Below are 14,936 nucleotides of genomic sequence, written 5' to 3' on the forward strand. Positions count from 1 at the left end.
CCCGCATCAGCCTCCCAAAGTTCTGGGATTACAGGCGTGAGCCACCACACCTGGCCAAGTAGTTGTTTTACATTGTAAATGATAGATAACAAGATCTTGCTAATTTGATTGGGAGGGGAGCACTTATGTTTATTGGAATTTATGGGTCTTTTATTGTCATCATTTTTAATACTCTTTTGCAATGATACAAATTATTTTTGTATGCTTGCTAGATTCTTGCTGTATTTTTAAACCATTAACTACAAGAGACTGTTTATTGAGAATATAAGGCCCTTTGTTATTTGCTGCAAAAATTTCAGACTTTTATTCGTGTAATAGACTAATATTCATATAATAGAATATTAGATATGCTTTTAAATCTTCTAAATATTTGACATTTCTATTCTATCAATCTTTTACTTTTATTTTTACATTGCTTTTATTTAAAATGGAAAAAGCTATTTTAAAATGTCATGAAATAAATCTTTATTACAAAAATTGAAATTGAACAGTATATAACTATATACATATAAAGTATACAGTGAGTTTCCAGTCTCTCATCTCTCATGCCTGCTCCTTTCCAAGAATAACAATTATTAATAGTTTGTGTATCCATCTAGAATTATCTCTATATGTGTGTTTGTGTGTGCATATTACATAATAAAAGTACATAAATATACTTTGTCACTTATAAAGTGGAATCACATCATATATTGCTTTGCAACTTAGTTTTCAACTCAACAATCTAGCTTGAGTACCTTTTCATGTTAGTTTATACAGATTTTTCTTATTTTATTTTAGATTCAGGAGCTACATATGCTTGTTTGTTACACGGGTATATTGCACGGGGAGGATTGAGCTTCCAATGTACCCAATACCCAAATAGTGAACATTTTATCTGATAGGTCGATTCTCAACATTATCCCTCCTCACATTCTCCCCACTTTTGGAACCCATATCGATTTTTCTTTCTTTTCCTTTTTTTTTTTTCTTTTTTGAGACAGAGTCTCACTTTGGCACTAGGCAGGAGTGCAGTGGCACAATCTCAGCTCACTGCAACCTCCGCCTCCCGGATTCTTCTACCTCAGCCTCCTGAGTAGCAGGTATTACAGGCATGTGCCACCATGCCTGGCTAATTTTGTATTTTTAGTAGAGATGGGGTTTCACCATGTTGGCCAGGATGGTCTCGAACTCTTGAGCTCATGATCTGCCCACCTTGGCCTCCCAAAGTGCTGGGATTACAGGCATGAGCCATTGCCCCCAGCCTCTTTCTTTTTTAATGACTATGCTAAAAAATGTATTCCACTCAAGATTCAGTGACTTAAGTCTTGTTCTAAAAATCTAACTGTTTGATTTTTAAATTTTCATTATTATATGTAAAATTTAGTGGTTTGAAGTTTTGTGTTTAATTAAATACATAAGAAATGTATTTTGGTTTGTGATGTGAACTGGTCTAATTTTATTTATTAAGAAGTTTTCCAAACAGGATTTATAAATAAGAGACATGAGGCTTTTTAATAACAATGACTTAAGTATTAGCATATGTATTCAAGTCACAAATGAATTCATCATACTTAGTTCTTACCTATTTATTAAAAGATATCCAAGGTCTTATACTGAAGTGGTTCTACTTTGCCTTACTTGCCAGTTTTATTGGTAAAAGTAGAAAAAAAGATGTTTCTTTTAAAGTCTTCTGTTATTTGTGGAAAGATCTTCTTTTGAATAGGACACTCAACATTTATTATGTTTATCTTTATTATATGTCAGTTGAGGAAAATACTGTTTTTTTTTTTAATTTTTGGCTTTCTGGGACTAGATAAGTTTATTCTAGAGTTCATATGTAAAATAAATAGGTAAGAGTAGCAATACAAGGTCTGAAACAGCAGCATAAAAGAATAGGCTAACCTCACGAATATTAAAATACACTTTAAAGCTTCTATAATTTTAAACAATGCAGAATGTACATGATTATGCAGAACAGTAAGACAGAAAAAAAGTTTGGAAATAGCAACAAATAGGAAAGTTTAGAGAAAGATAAAAGTGTAATTCAAATCACTTGGGTAAAAATGCAATTTTAAATAAATGATAATGAGACAACTGTATGGTAATTTGAAAAAAGTAAAATAAAATTGGATTCATAATTCACACCCTATACCACAATGAATTCCAAATTAATCCAAGCTATAAAAAAATTTAAAAGCCAGGCAAGGTGGCTCATACCTGCAATCCCAGCATTTTGAGAAACTGAGGCAGGAGGATTGCTTAAGCTCAGGAGTTCAAGACCAGCCTGGGCTGCATAATTAGACTCTAGCCTCTACAAAAAAAAAAAAGTTTTAAAAAATTAGCCAGGCATGGTGGTGTGTGCCTGTACTGTAGTCTTAGCTACTTGGGGGGCTGAGTCAGGAACATTGCTTGAGTCTGGAAGGGAAAGGCTGCAGTGAGCAGTGATTGTGCCACTGCACTCCAGCCTGGGCAACAGAGCAAGACCTTGTCTAAAATAAAAATAAGTAAATAAATACTTTTAAAAAGAAGTCACACATTTACTAGAAGAAAACATGGGTTCGTTTTATTATAACCTAGATATGAGGTTATATTATCTAGGTTATAACAAAACCTATAAACCAAAAAAAAATTCAGAAGCAATAAAAGAAAAAAAATTAAGCTCAGTACAATGAGTATAGATGTATGGTGCATGTATGTAATTGTTTAATTGCAAAACAGCATAGCTACAGCCATAATGCAAATGACAAACTAAGAGAAACAATTTGCATCTTATGTCAGAGATAAAGGGCTATTTTCTACAACACGTAAACAGTCCCAAAAATTGAGAGGTGAAAAATATTTAAAACCAAACAGAAAAATGGGCAAGTGACGTGGTTAAGTCACAGAAAAATATAAACGAAGTGGCTGCTAAACATAGGAAAAGATGCTTAAAATCACTCAACAGAAAAATGCTATTTAAACTATAATGAGATACCATCTCCAATCTATCAGATGGCCACAGTCAAAAATCTTGAAAATTAAATATTGATGAATTGTGGAAAATTAGCCTATACATACATTGGTACTGAGCACATAAAGTATTACATTTCCAGTGAGGGGAATTTACTAATATCTAATAAAGTACATATGCATTTACTCAAGCAATTCAACCTCTAGGAATTTACCCTGCGATTTCCCCCATGAGTATAAAACAAATGTTTGCACAAAGTAATTCATGCTGATATACTATTTGTAATTGCAACTTTTGGAAACAACCTAAATTCCCATGGTTAATAATCTAGTTGAATAGATTATGATACATCCACACAATGGAGCACATTCTTCATGATATTTTTAAGTAAGAAAAAATATAGCTAGGTGCACAAGAATAAAAAACCTGTATATCAACATAGATCTCTACTTATTTTGCAAATAGCAACTCAAAAAATTTAAATCAGAAACATTCAACAAAAAATGACCTATAAATAGTGGAGACTGGACTAAGGACACACTCCCTTGAATATATCCCTTTTACATAGTTTTGAACAGTGTATAAACCTGTGATTAAAAATAACATCAGGCCAAGTGCAGTGGCTCATGCCTGCAATCCTAGCACTTTAGGAGGCCAAGGCGGAATGATTGCTTGAGTCCAGGAATTTGAGGCCGGCCTGGGCAACATAGTGGGACTCTGTCTCTACAAAAAATTAAAACAGAAAAACAAAAATAAGAATGACATCTACTCCCTAGTTGTATCCACTGAAAAAACCTACAACTACCCCTGAGAAACAGTGGTCATTCCTGGTATCCAGATCTTTGTTTCTAATACATGTTAGGAATAAGACTTTTGATAAAAAGTCTACTTCTAGGTCCCTGGCAGGGAAAGATTATCTTGAGCAAGAAAGTAACAAAGTGGAGGCCGGGGCACAGTGGCTCACACCTGTAATCCCAACACTTTGGGAGGCTGAGGCGGGTGGATCACCTGAGGTCATGAGTTTGAGGCCAGACAGGCCAACATGGGGAAACTCCGTCTCTACTAAAAACACAAAAATTAGTTGGACATGGTGGCACACATGTGTAATCCCAGCTATTCAGGAGGCTGAGGCAGGAGAATCGCTTGAACCCACGAGGCAGAGTTTGCAGTGAGCTGTGATGGCATCACCGCACTCCAGCCTGGGTGACAGAGGGAGATTGTGTCTCAAAAAAAGAGAAAGTAAGTAATGAAGTGTGCAGACTAAATGTGATCTTGTCAAAAGGAAACAAAACTGGTGTAACAGAACTCTAACTTGCCAAATTTGGTATAATTTGAGCATCAAAAATAACAATAATAGTAATGAATAACAGATTGATTTTAAAAAAATACTTGAGTCCACAATGATACCAAAACAGGGGTAGGATAGGTAGCAAGCAAAAAAAGCTTCTTCTTTTCTTTTATAATTTAGAGACAAGTTTTTGCTGTATTGCTGAGACTGGAGTGCAGGGATACAATCACAGTTCATGGCAGCCTCAACCTCCCAGGCTCAAGTGATCCTCCCATCTGAGTCTCCAAAGTAGCTGACAGTACAGGCACTTCCACTACTCCCTGGCTAACTTTTGTATTTTTAGTGGAGATGGTGATTCTCCATGTTGCCCAGTCTGGTCACAAACTCCTAGGCTCAAGCGATCTGCTCACCTTGGCCTTTCAAAGGGCTGGGATTATAGGCATGAGCCACAGCACCTGGCCCAACAGCTCTTCTTTATAGAAGAATATCTACTAAGAAATGAAGAAGAAATGATAAAATTAGAAAATTTCCATTTCAAAGAACTGTTTAATAACTGATTCAGGAAAGGATTATCAATGGATGGTTAAGTCAGTGCGTGAGAGGCTGTTGGGAAACAGGGTAACGTAGTGTCGAACTCTAATCTCACAGGTTATTTATTAATTGCAAAGGGTAAAATGTACCTCTACAATGGGATATCTAGTAATTATCATCTTGAACAAGTAATCAAAATTAGCATTAGTAATGGTGGAACAACCTAATACCGTGTGTCTTCTGATACGATGCAATGAGAAGTGCCATATGTTGCCTATGTAGAATTCTTGTCTAAAGTGTTTAAGCAGAATCTAATCAGAAAAATCCAAAAGGTGGAACATTCCATTAGACAATTGTCCTGAACTCATAAAAAAAGTCAATGTCATAAAAAATTGAATGCTTCCTTCATCCTAGATTATAAGGAACTAAGGATTCTTAACCAACTGTAATTTATAAACCTTCAGGAGACTAAAATCTAAAATACCCTTTTTGGGTACCACTGGAAAAAATTAAATATGGACTCTATATTAAATGATATTATTGGGTTAACGTTAACTTTCTTAGGTATAACACAGTAGTGGTTACATAGAAATTTATTTTTTTAATTCATCCTTGAGTATTTAATGGTAAACATGGCATGTGTAATAATTTCAAATTGTTCTTAGTGAAGGGATGTATACACGGCTGTATGTGTAAGGGAGGGTGGGAGAGGGGGAGAGATGTGAAATAAAATATTTTAACGATAAAATGTTAATAATTAATGAATCCAGATGAAGGTTATAGAACTATTTGTTATAGCATTATTTGAACTACTGTTATGTTTGAGCCAAACTAAAGCTATTGATAAAAAGTAGCAGATTAATATGTACAAAAGACTGAAATAGAAGTCATCACAAATTTAATATAAAATATTATGCTAAAAATGGTATTTTATTTTTAGTTTTCCTTGACTAAGGATTTCTTCTTTCTCTATCTCTTCATTAGTAACCCTATGACTACTAATTATTAATAAATGTTGACTTTTTAATGTTTTATTCTATTCAAAAACCTTAAACCCAAACATAAAAGAAAAAGTGTTAGCAGTAGATGATAGAAACCTAAGAAGGAAAAAATGCAGAAGTAGGACAAAGATGAATCACAGAGGAAAGAGGAAGCAGAACTCCAAAGAGAAAAGAAATAGTAAGATAAATATAATAGAAATAAAGAGGAAAGCACCAAATGAATTGGCATCAGGCTGAGTGCTGTGACTCATGCTTATAATCCCAGGCTGAGGTGAGAGGATCACTTGAGACCGGGAATTTGAGACCAGCCTGAGCAACATAGTGAGACCCCATCTCTACAACTAATAATGATAATAATAATAAGAAGAAATAAACAAAGGTATCAGGCACTGTTCTAGGTGTTAGAGTTATAATGGTTAAACTACAGTGAACAAAAGAAGCAAAAATCCCCACTTACATTCTAGGGGAAAAAAAAAAGGCATTTACTAAGTGGTAGGCACTATTCTAGGGGTTTTACATATATCTCACTCTATGAGATTTGTACTCTTCTTCACCTACTTTTTCATGTGATGAAACTAAGGCAAAGAGAAGGTAAGTATCCTGCCCAAGATTACATAATTAGCATGTAGCAGAGGCAGGAATTACATCTAGGGAGTTTGGCTCCACCATTCAGTCTTGAATTCTGCACTACACCACGTTAAGAAGTAAGGAAGGGATTGTGCTATGGTTTCAATGTGTCTGCCAGAAAGTATGTGTTGGAAATGTAATTCCCAATACAACAGTGTTGGGAGGTGCGGCCTAAGAAGAGATGATCAGGCCATGAGGGCTCTGCCTTCACGAATGGATGAATGTTCTTATTTAGGAAGTGGGCTTATTATTAAAGGGCAAGTTTGGTCCCCTGCACTCTCCTTTTTCTTGCGCTTCTACTTTCTCCTGTGGGATGATGCAGCAAGAAGGCCCTTGCCAGATGCTGGCCCCTCAGTCTCAGATTTTCCAGCCTCCAAACCATGAGACAATAGATTTCTATTAACTGTAGATTGCCTAGTCTGTGCTATTCTGTTGTGGCAGCACAAAATGGAAAAATGGATTAAGAAGGATTACATAAAGTCAAAAAAAAAAAAAATGGAGGAGGAGGGAAGAGTGAGAAATTACAGAGAAAGAGTAAAAAAGATGTAAATCACAGCCAGAGGAAAAGATTGCTATTAGTATTTAACTGAGAGAGGGCTAATTCCATGGTTTTCTTAATAAAATTATAGTACAGAAAATAAGAAAATAGCTGTATGTAGTGGCTCATGCCTGCAATCCCAAAACTTTGGGAGGCTGTGGTAGGAGGATTGCTTGAGGCCAGGAGTTTGAGACCAGCCTGGACAATATAGAAACACTTTATCACACAAAAAACTACCTGAGTGTCATGGTTCACACCTGTATTCCCAGATACACAGGAGGCTGAGGCAGGAACACTTGAGCCTGTGAGGCCAAGGCTGTAGTGAGCTATGACAGTGCGACTGCACTGCAGCCTGGGCAACAAAGTGAGATCCTATCTTTTTTTTTTTTTTTTTTTTTAATAAAAAGGGGGACCGGGCAAGGTGGCTCACACTTGTAATCCTAGCACTTTGGGAGGCCAAGGTGGGCGGAACACAAGGTCAAGAGATCAAGACCATCCTGGCCAACATGGTGAAACCCCATCTCTACTAAAAATACAAAAATTACCTGGGCGTGGTGGTGTGTGCCTGTAGTCCCAACTACTCAGGAGGCTGAGACAGGAGAACTGCTTGAACCCAGGAGGCAGAGGTTGCAGTGAGCCAAGATCATGCCATTGCACTCCAGCCTGATGACAGGGCGAGACTCTGTCTGAAGAAAAAAAAAAAAAAGGGAAAGGAAGGAAAAGAAAAGAGGCAAATAATATAAGTTTGTCCTTAACAAAGAGGTTGAGAAAGAAGGAAGAGTAAAGGTAAGGAGCAGATTTGACTAATGACCAACTCAATGACCACAACTCAGCCTGCCTTGCCATTTTTCCCAAGCCTTGCCCTTGAGGGGTGAATTATGAAGTATATATAAGATAATGAAGGATTATTACTAACAGTTTCTTTGACTTCATGGACATTCCAGATCAACTTGTTTGCAAACTTGCCAAACAACAGACAGTATTTTCCACCCACCCACTCTTTGCTTTGTTGATATAATATAGCACATTTTTATGTCTTCACATGGAGCTAAATATTTGGAAAATGAAGTCTCTGTGGATATAATATATTATTCAAGATTCCTCCAGTTGTTAACCTAATTTGATCTTGTACATTGATTATGTAATAATATAATTGAAGGAAAAATTGCCTTGATCTTTTAAAAATGTTTAAACTATTATCTAATCTAGATTCCATATTAAGACTGTGACCTGTTTTTAGAACTATAATGAGTGATTGTTTTATTTGAAATACGTAATATTAACTGATATTGAGTCAAAGATTAAATTCTGTCTATTGGAGAGGTAAATTTTTGTTTGTGCTCAAGATGGATATGGGCTAAAGAACACTGGTTCTTTATTATCATCATTAAATGCTGACTCAATTAATGGTGATGCAATTTCCTGTTCAGTAATTTGCTTATTCAAACTCAGTCAGAGAGCCTCATCTTAAATATTAACCTCTGGCAGGAGACAATGATGATGAATATACTTTAAAACTTTGGATAATGCAGGCAGCTGACACGGAATTACACTTCTAAAATCCCATTAAAGCAGCAACTAATCAGAGTGCTACATGAGTCATCCTTTGCAGTTATCTAACTAACCTCATATTCTTTGTCTTTTAACTCGCAATTTCAAAATGTCTTGCCAACATCATTTAGGAGTTGCCACATCTCTATGGAATGAAAGTGCTTTTGAGAGAGAAAAAGAGAGAGAGAGAGAGAGAGAAAGTCTCAGGGCTGCATGCTAGGTAAACCTAAGCCTCTTTTATCTTTTCCCAGGAAAAAAGAAAGATATTAGTCACTCAAAATTTAAGCTGAAGAAACCTTTTTAAAACAATTACTTCACTTCCCATTTAATCTCAGACCACTGGAGATATTTACAGCATTGTCACTCTCCCTCTTTTCCTTTTTCCCCATAAATTTATAACTTCCAGCATTTACTCTTCTATCCAAACATTACAAGTCTGATTCTCATTATCTAGCTTAAGTCCTTGACTTCTACATCTTTCCCTGAGGACCTCATCAAAAACTATGCTTTGAGTCCACAATTCTAAAGAACAATGAACTTTAAAAATTAAATTAAAAATTTTTTTTACAGGTTTTATAGTTTACAAAGAGTTATCAGAATTGTTTCATCTGAACTCCATAATAACACTGGGAAAAAAGCAAGGCTGGTATTCTTTATACCTCAAAGATGAGAACACAGGGAGACTTGCCAAGGTAACATGACCTGTACAAGTCTCCTGACTCAGTCCTGAAAAAACAGCCAGGTGTTTTCTTTGCATAGTCTGTGTTATCCAGGTCATGAAAACCTTAGTTACAAGAGGAAATATGATTAAACTTTCACTTTAAAGGCTTGCTGTTTTTAACGTCTGTCCATAATCAGGTTGAATTTTATTTATATGGAGTAATCTCACTCTATCCTCAAACCTGTGCTTTGTGTTCATTTAGGCTGTTTGTTTGTTCTTTTTATTAATATTCATTCACCTTCAATCATCTATAATAATTGTTTAGGGAAGGATTCTGAAGCTCTTTTATGCCGTGTCTAAAAGTTTGACTCTATTTTTGTAGCTTCAGGGGTTGGAGAAGAAGGGAAAAAGTATTTTAAGGCCAGGTGTGGTGGCTCACGCCTGTAATCCCAGCACTTTGGGAGGCCGAGGCAGGTGGATCTCCTGAGGTCAGGAGTTAGAGATCAGCCTGGACAACATGGTGAAATCCCATCTTTGCTAAAAATACAAAAATTAGCCAGGCATGGCAGTGCATGCCTGTAATCCCAGCTACTCAGGAGGCTGGGGCAGGAGAATCGCTTGACCCTGGGAGGTGGAGGTTGCAGTGAGCTGAAATCATGTCACTGCACTCTAGCCTGGGTGACAGAGTGAGACTCCATCTCAAAAATAAATAAATTAAAAAGTAATTTTTAAGAGGGATCTACAACACTTGGCTTAGTATTAGATATATGGAATAGAGATAACCTCTGAGGGAAGAGGTAGATCATAGAATTTCCATTTATGTCATTTTTGAGAATAAGGAATGCAGAAAGAGAAGACAAATTTAAGAGAAGTAATGATAAATTCAATTTTAGACATTTTGGATATAAAGTGACTGCAGAACCCTCAGAAGAGAGTCACGTAGAAAACTCAACGGAACATTTTTCACTATATTAGACTATGATAAGAAACAATCCCAAAATTTCATTGGTTTTCAATAACAAAAGTTTACTTCATGCTCAAAATACATATCAGCTGCCACAGCTTCATTGAATTCTACTCAGCTCTGTTCTGTGTGTTGTCTTCATTCTGGGATTATGTCCAAGATAGCAGCCGTGATATGGGGCATTCCCAGAGCCAGCCTTGCAATGACTCTTTAAACTTCTGCTGAGATGCATCCAATGTCATTCTGCTTACATCTTGTAAGCTGCAGCGAGTCTCATGACCAATGTCAACATCCGTGGAATGGGCAAGTGTATTTCCATAGAGGAAGCATTGCAAATCACATAAAAAACAAGCTCGTAAGTATGTTCCTCTTTCAGGAAGAGGAAGTAAATAATTTGAGACAATAATATAATCTACCACAAGTCTAGTCTAGAAGTAAGTGGCGTGGTCTAGAATAGAGATATAAATTGGAGAATCATCAGTGTACAGGTTGCAGTTGAAGCCACGGAGATAGTTAAAATCATAGAGAGTATTTTAGGTTTATGATAAAAGAAATATCAAGAATAAAATTGCTCTGTTCATATGCCTCCATTGCATCATAGCCTACAATGCTGCTTTGTTCAGAATACCCTATTTTTCACTTCCATATCCAAATTCTACTTCTAATACATTGTACAGATTTGTTGTTCAGCTGAATGCTTTTCCATTATAGAAGTCAAAGAGGTCCCCAAAGTTTTTTTTTTTTTTACTATATCTTTTCTTTTATTGTCCTGTATTATCAAAGGGTAAGCAGGTGGGATAAACTCACCCAAGTGGATACCTTTGAGTGGGATTTTGTTTCCTAAATGCCTCAAGGAAAAGTGAGAGAGTTCAAGTTTATTGATTGGGCATGGTGGTTGATGCCTGTAATCGCAGCACTTTGGGAGGCTGAGGCAGGTAGATCACTTGGGCCTAGGAGTTTGAGACCATCCTGGCCAACATGGCAAATCTCTGTCTACAAGAAATACAAAAATTAGCTGGGCATGGTGGTGTGCACTTTAGACACAGCTACTAGGGAGACTGGGGTGGGAGGACTGCTTGAGCTGGGGAGGTCGAGGCTGCAGTGAGCCATGATAGTGCCACTGTACTCCAGTCTGGACAACAGAGTAAAACCCTGTCTTAAAAAAAAATAATAATTTATTCATGCTAGTGATGGAATCTGCCATGAGATTTCTCCTGTAATATCATCTGCAACAGCTTTCCTTTTTCCCTGTTTTAAAGTCCGATACATCTGCTTCCTCAACAAATCTGTGAGCTACTAATATCCTTACGATAAAGTCTATTTTCCTTAACTGAATTAGAGTTGGTATATTAGCTCAGCCTGCTCCATAATAAAATACCATAGATTGCATGGCTTAAACAGCAGAAATTTATTTTCTCAAAGTTTTGGAGGCTGGAAGTCTGAGAGCAAAGGGTCAGCATGGTTGGGGATTTTCTTCCTTGAGAACAATCTCTCTTCCCCTTCTTCTAAGGTCACAGTCCTATGGGATTAAAGTCACTACTCTTATTACCTCATTTAACCTTATTATCACATTAAAAACCTTAGCTCCTGATACATTCACATTGAGGGGCAGAGTTTCAACCTAGGAACTTTGGAGGGATACCATTCAGTACATAGCCGTTGGTTTCTGTAGCTTCCAACTAAAGTATCCAAACCAGTACAGGCAGAATTTCCCTGTTTCCACGAAGCCTGTCTCAACTACTCTAGCTCTCACCACTTTCTTTCCTTTACTAAGTTTCATTACTCTAAATTCCCTTTAGTAAATTGTGATCCCGAATATACATGTTATTCTTAATTTTTCCTTATTTAATAACCTTAAAGGTAATCTAATTTGGTGGTTGTCAAACTTGGTGGCGTATTCGAATCTTCTGAGCAGATTTTTTAAATGCCAGTGATCTAAGGTCCACTCCATGCCAATGACATCCCAACCTCTCAGAGGGAGCCAAATAACATTTTTGTTTACAAATATTCCCCTAGGTGATTTCAGTGCACAGCCAAATGTGAAAATTACTGAAGTAATTCAATCTTATTTACAAGTTGGAAAATTTGGCTGTTTTATGTCTATTAGCTTTGTTCCCCTAACCTGATTATAAACTCTAGTTACAGACATTTTTGCATTTACTTAACAAAAGTAATGTAGTTATATAGGATGGATGCATATCGAGCAACCAATTAATAAGCTTCTTTATGCAAAGAAGCTTTATTATCCTTTTTTTTTTTTTTTTTTTTTTTTTGAGATAGAGTCTCACTTTGTTGCCAAGGCTGGAGTGCAATGGTGTGATCTCGGCTTACTGCAACCTCCGCCTCCCAGGTTCAAGTGATTCTCGTGCCTCAGCCTCCCAAGTAGCTGGGACTCCAGGTGTGCACCACCACACCTGGCTAATTTTTTGTATTTTTTAGCAGAGATGCGGTTTCATGATGTTGGACAGGTTGATCTCCAACTCCTGCCCTCAAGTGGTCTGCCCACCTCGGCCTCCCAAACTGTTGGGATTACAGGCATGAGCCATCACACCTGGCTGTGCAATGGTCCTTAATCTTAGTTACACACTGATCATTTCAGATGGGGTGGTGTAAAAAATGGTCTTGCCGGCACCCCCTCATTCAGTCTGATCGAATAGTATCAGGTGAGGCCTGAACTTCATGTACAACCATAGTTGAGAACCACCACTAATGTTTTTCTTGATGAAATTGTTATGGGAGTGAGCACAACCTGTCATAACATGGCAGGCTCATTTTTCTCTAAAGATGAAAAATATTATCTGAATATATTTATTTATCGACTGACCTAATAAGAGTAAGTGGGCCTAAGAGTCTTTGCTGAAAGACTCTTGTCTGAATTGTGAATTCTGTTGCCAAAAGCACTAATGGACAACCCATCTGCCAATATTGTATAGATTCTCATAGATTGTCACATTAACTCTACATCCAGATACAGAAACAAAAACTGTAGCTAATATGCTCAAATAGAAGAGTTCTTCTTGGTCCTTCTACTTTCCACAACTCTGTATTTCCCATTTAAAAGTAAAATCCTATTGATGTATTGTTTTATTTGATTGATATATTTATTCAATTGATGCACTGCTGCATTTCTTAATCAGCCACTTCAAGCTGATTGTAACCAAGTAACTACAAATCCATTCCTGCTCCAATTTGTCCCCCTCACTTTCTACCCACAATGTTTGTGCCTACTTCATTTGGGAACACAACATTATATGCTTTCTAAATTGACAAGTTTTAAATTTTAGTAAACAAAGACCAGCAGGAACACTCGTGTACTAAAGAAAAATAAGTTAGGTTTATTTTTCTTGCTTCAGCGGCTAAGAATGCACCGTTGAGTAATTACAGGATAATTCACTAAGTGGATTTGGGAGGGGCGTTGTATAGGATTTGGACTAGAGATGATAGTCCTAAATAAGATTTAACGAAACAGGAGCCAGTGCTGTGTTAGATGTTGTCAAGAACTGGGATCAACTCCATGATGGGGTACCTTGGTGACTTTTATCTAGGAAAGGAGAGGATTAAAGTAGATGTAGACCAGAAGTATCATTAGTAAAGGATTGATAGTCATTTCTGTTAGCTGTAAGAGGGGGATGTTTAATTTTCTTTACAGTTTTTAGTGTCCTTGTCTGTCTTGTTACAAACATGGTCACAGACTGGCTTTATATAAACGATGCTTCTATTCTGAGTTTTGATAATGTTCAGTTGGGATCACCATGGCCTGGCTACCTGAAGGGCCACTTTTTGCTTTCTCAGAAGTTAAAAACTGTTGAATAGATGAGTTTTTCAACTCAAGAATGTCATATCTGACAGGGGAAAAAAAGCTATGAAATGTTGCTACAGGTGTAAATTAAAGGCAGAGGTCTGCGAGTGAAGAGTAAACCTTCGAAAGGCAGAATTGTTCAAATAACTTATGAGAGTGTCGTAAGTATGTAAAATAACTTCTAGTTCTAACAGGCAAAATAAGAGGGACTGCTCTTTGGTTAGGCTGGGTGTGGTGGCTCACACCTGTCATCCCAGCACTTTGGGAGGCCAAGGTGGGTTAGATTGCTCTTTTGGCCCTACCAGGGCAAAGCGTGTGCTGATGATCCCCAATAACTTTACAGACCCCAGGAATATAAATTGCTTTATTACTCATTGGCCTGCACATTTGCAGCTATTATGCGCACATCAGAGACAAAGTAAATGGGTTCACTTTAGCATCCTTTATCAGTCTTTTAGGCACTTTGAGATATTAAAGCACAACAGACACCACTATCCTAAAGGCAAGCTGTCTTTCTGGTTGATATGCTTTTCAGACTTCACCTTTTTGAAGAGTGATTCATTTAGCATTTCCCTTTCATGTTCTTTCATGCATTAATACATAACTTCTTGACATCTAGAAATGCAAGTGCAATATGATGAATGAGTCTGCTTCATTCTTCAGCAAATAACTTTTCCTCTTTTCTCATCCCCCACTCTAATACCTCATACAATCCCCAATGGCAAGAAAACTATTTGAAAGCAATAAACGTTATGGTTTACATTATATTTCCCTTAAAATACAGACACCTTATTGGAATTCTCCCCATATTCTTCAAGGAAAGAAAATATAGTATTCTTGTTGCCACTCTAAATAAGCAAAAAAGTGTTAGAGTTTATCTATACATGTTTTTGGAAATGCTTCTCACAATGTCCATGAACCACTAGGTTTAAATTACTGAGGGACTTGCTAAAAATCTGTATCCAAATCTCTATAAGAACAGAATCTTTGTAAGGAGTGTAAGACATTAAGCTGCAGGTAATTTTCATGTATATTAAGATTAAT

The sequence above is a fragment of the Papio anubis genome, chromosome 6 (genome assembly GCF_008728515.1).
Source record: "Papio anubis isolate 15944 chromosome 6, Panubis1.0, whole genome shotgun sequence".
Taxonomy (NCBI): Eukaryota; Metazoa; Chordata; class Mammalia; order Primates; family Cercopithecidae; genus Papio; species Papio anubis.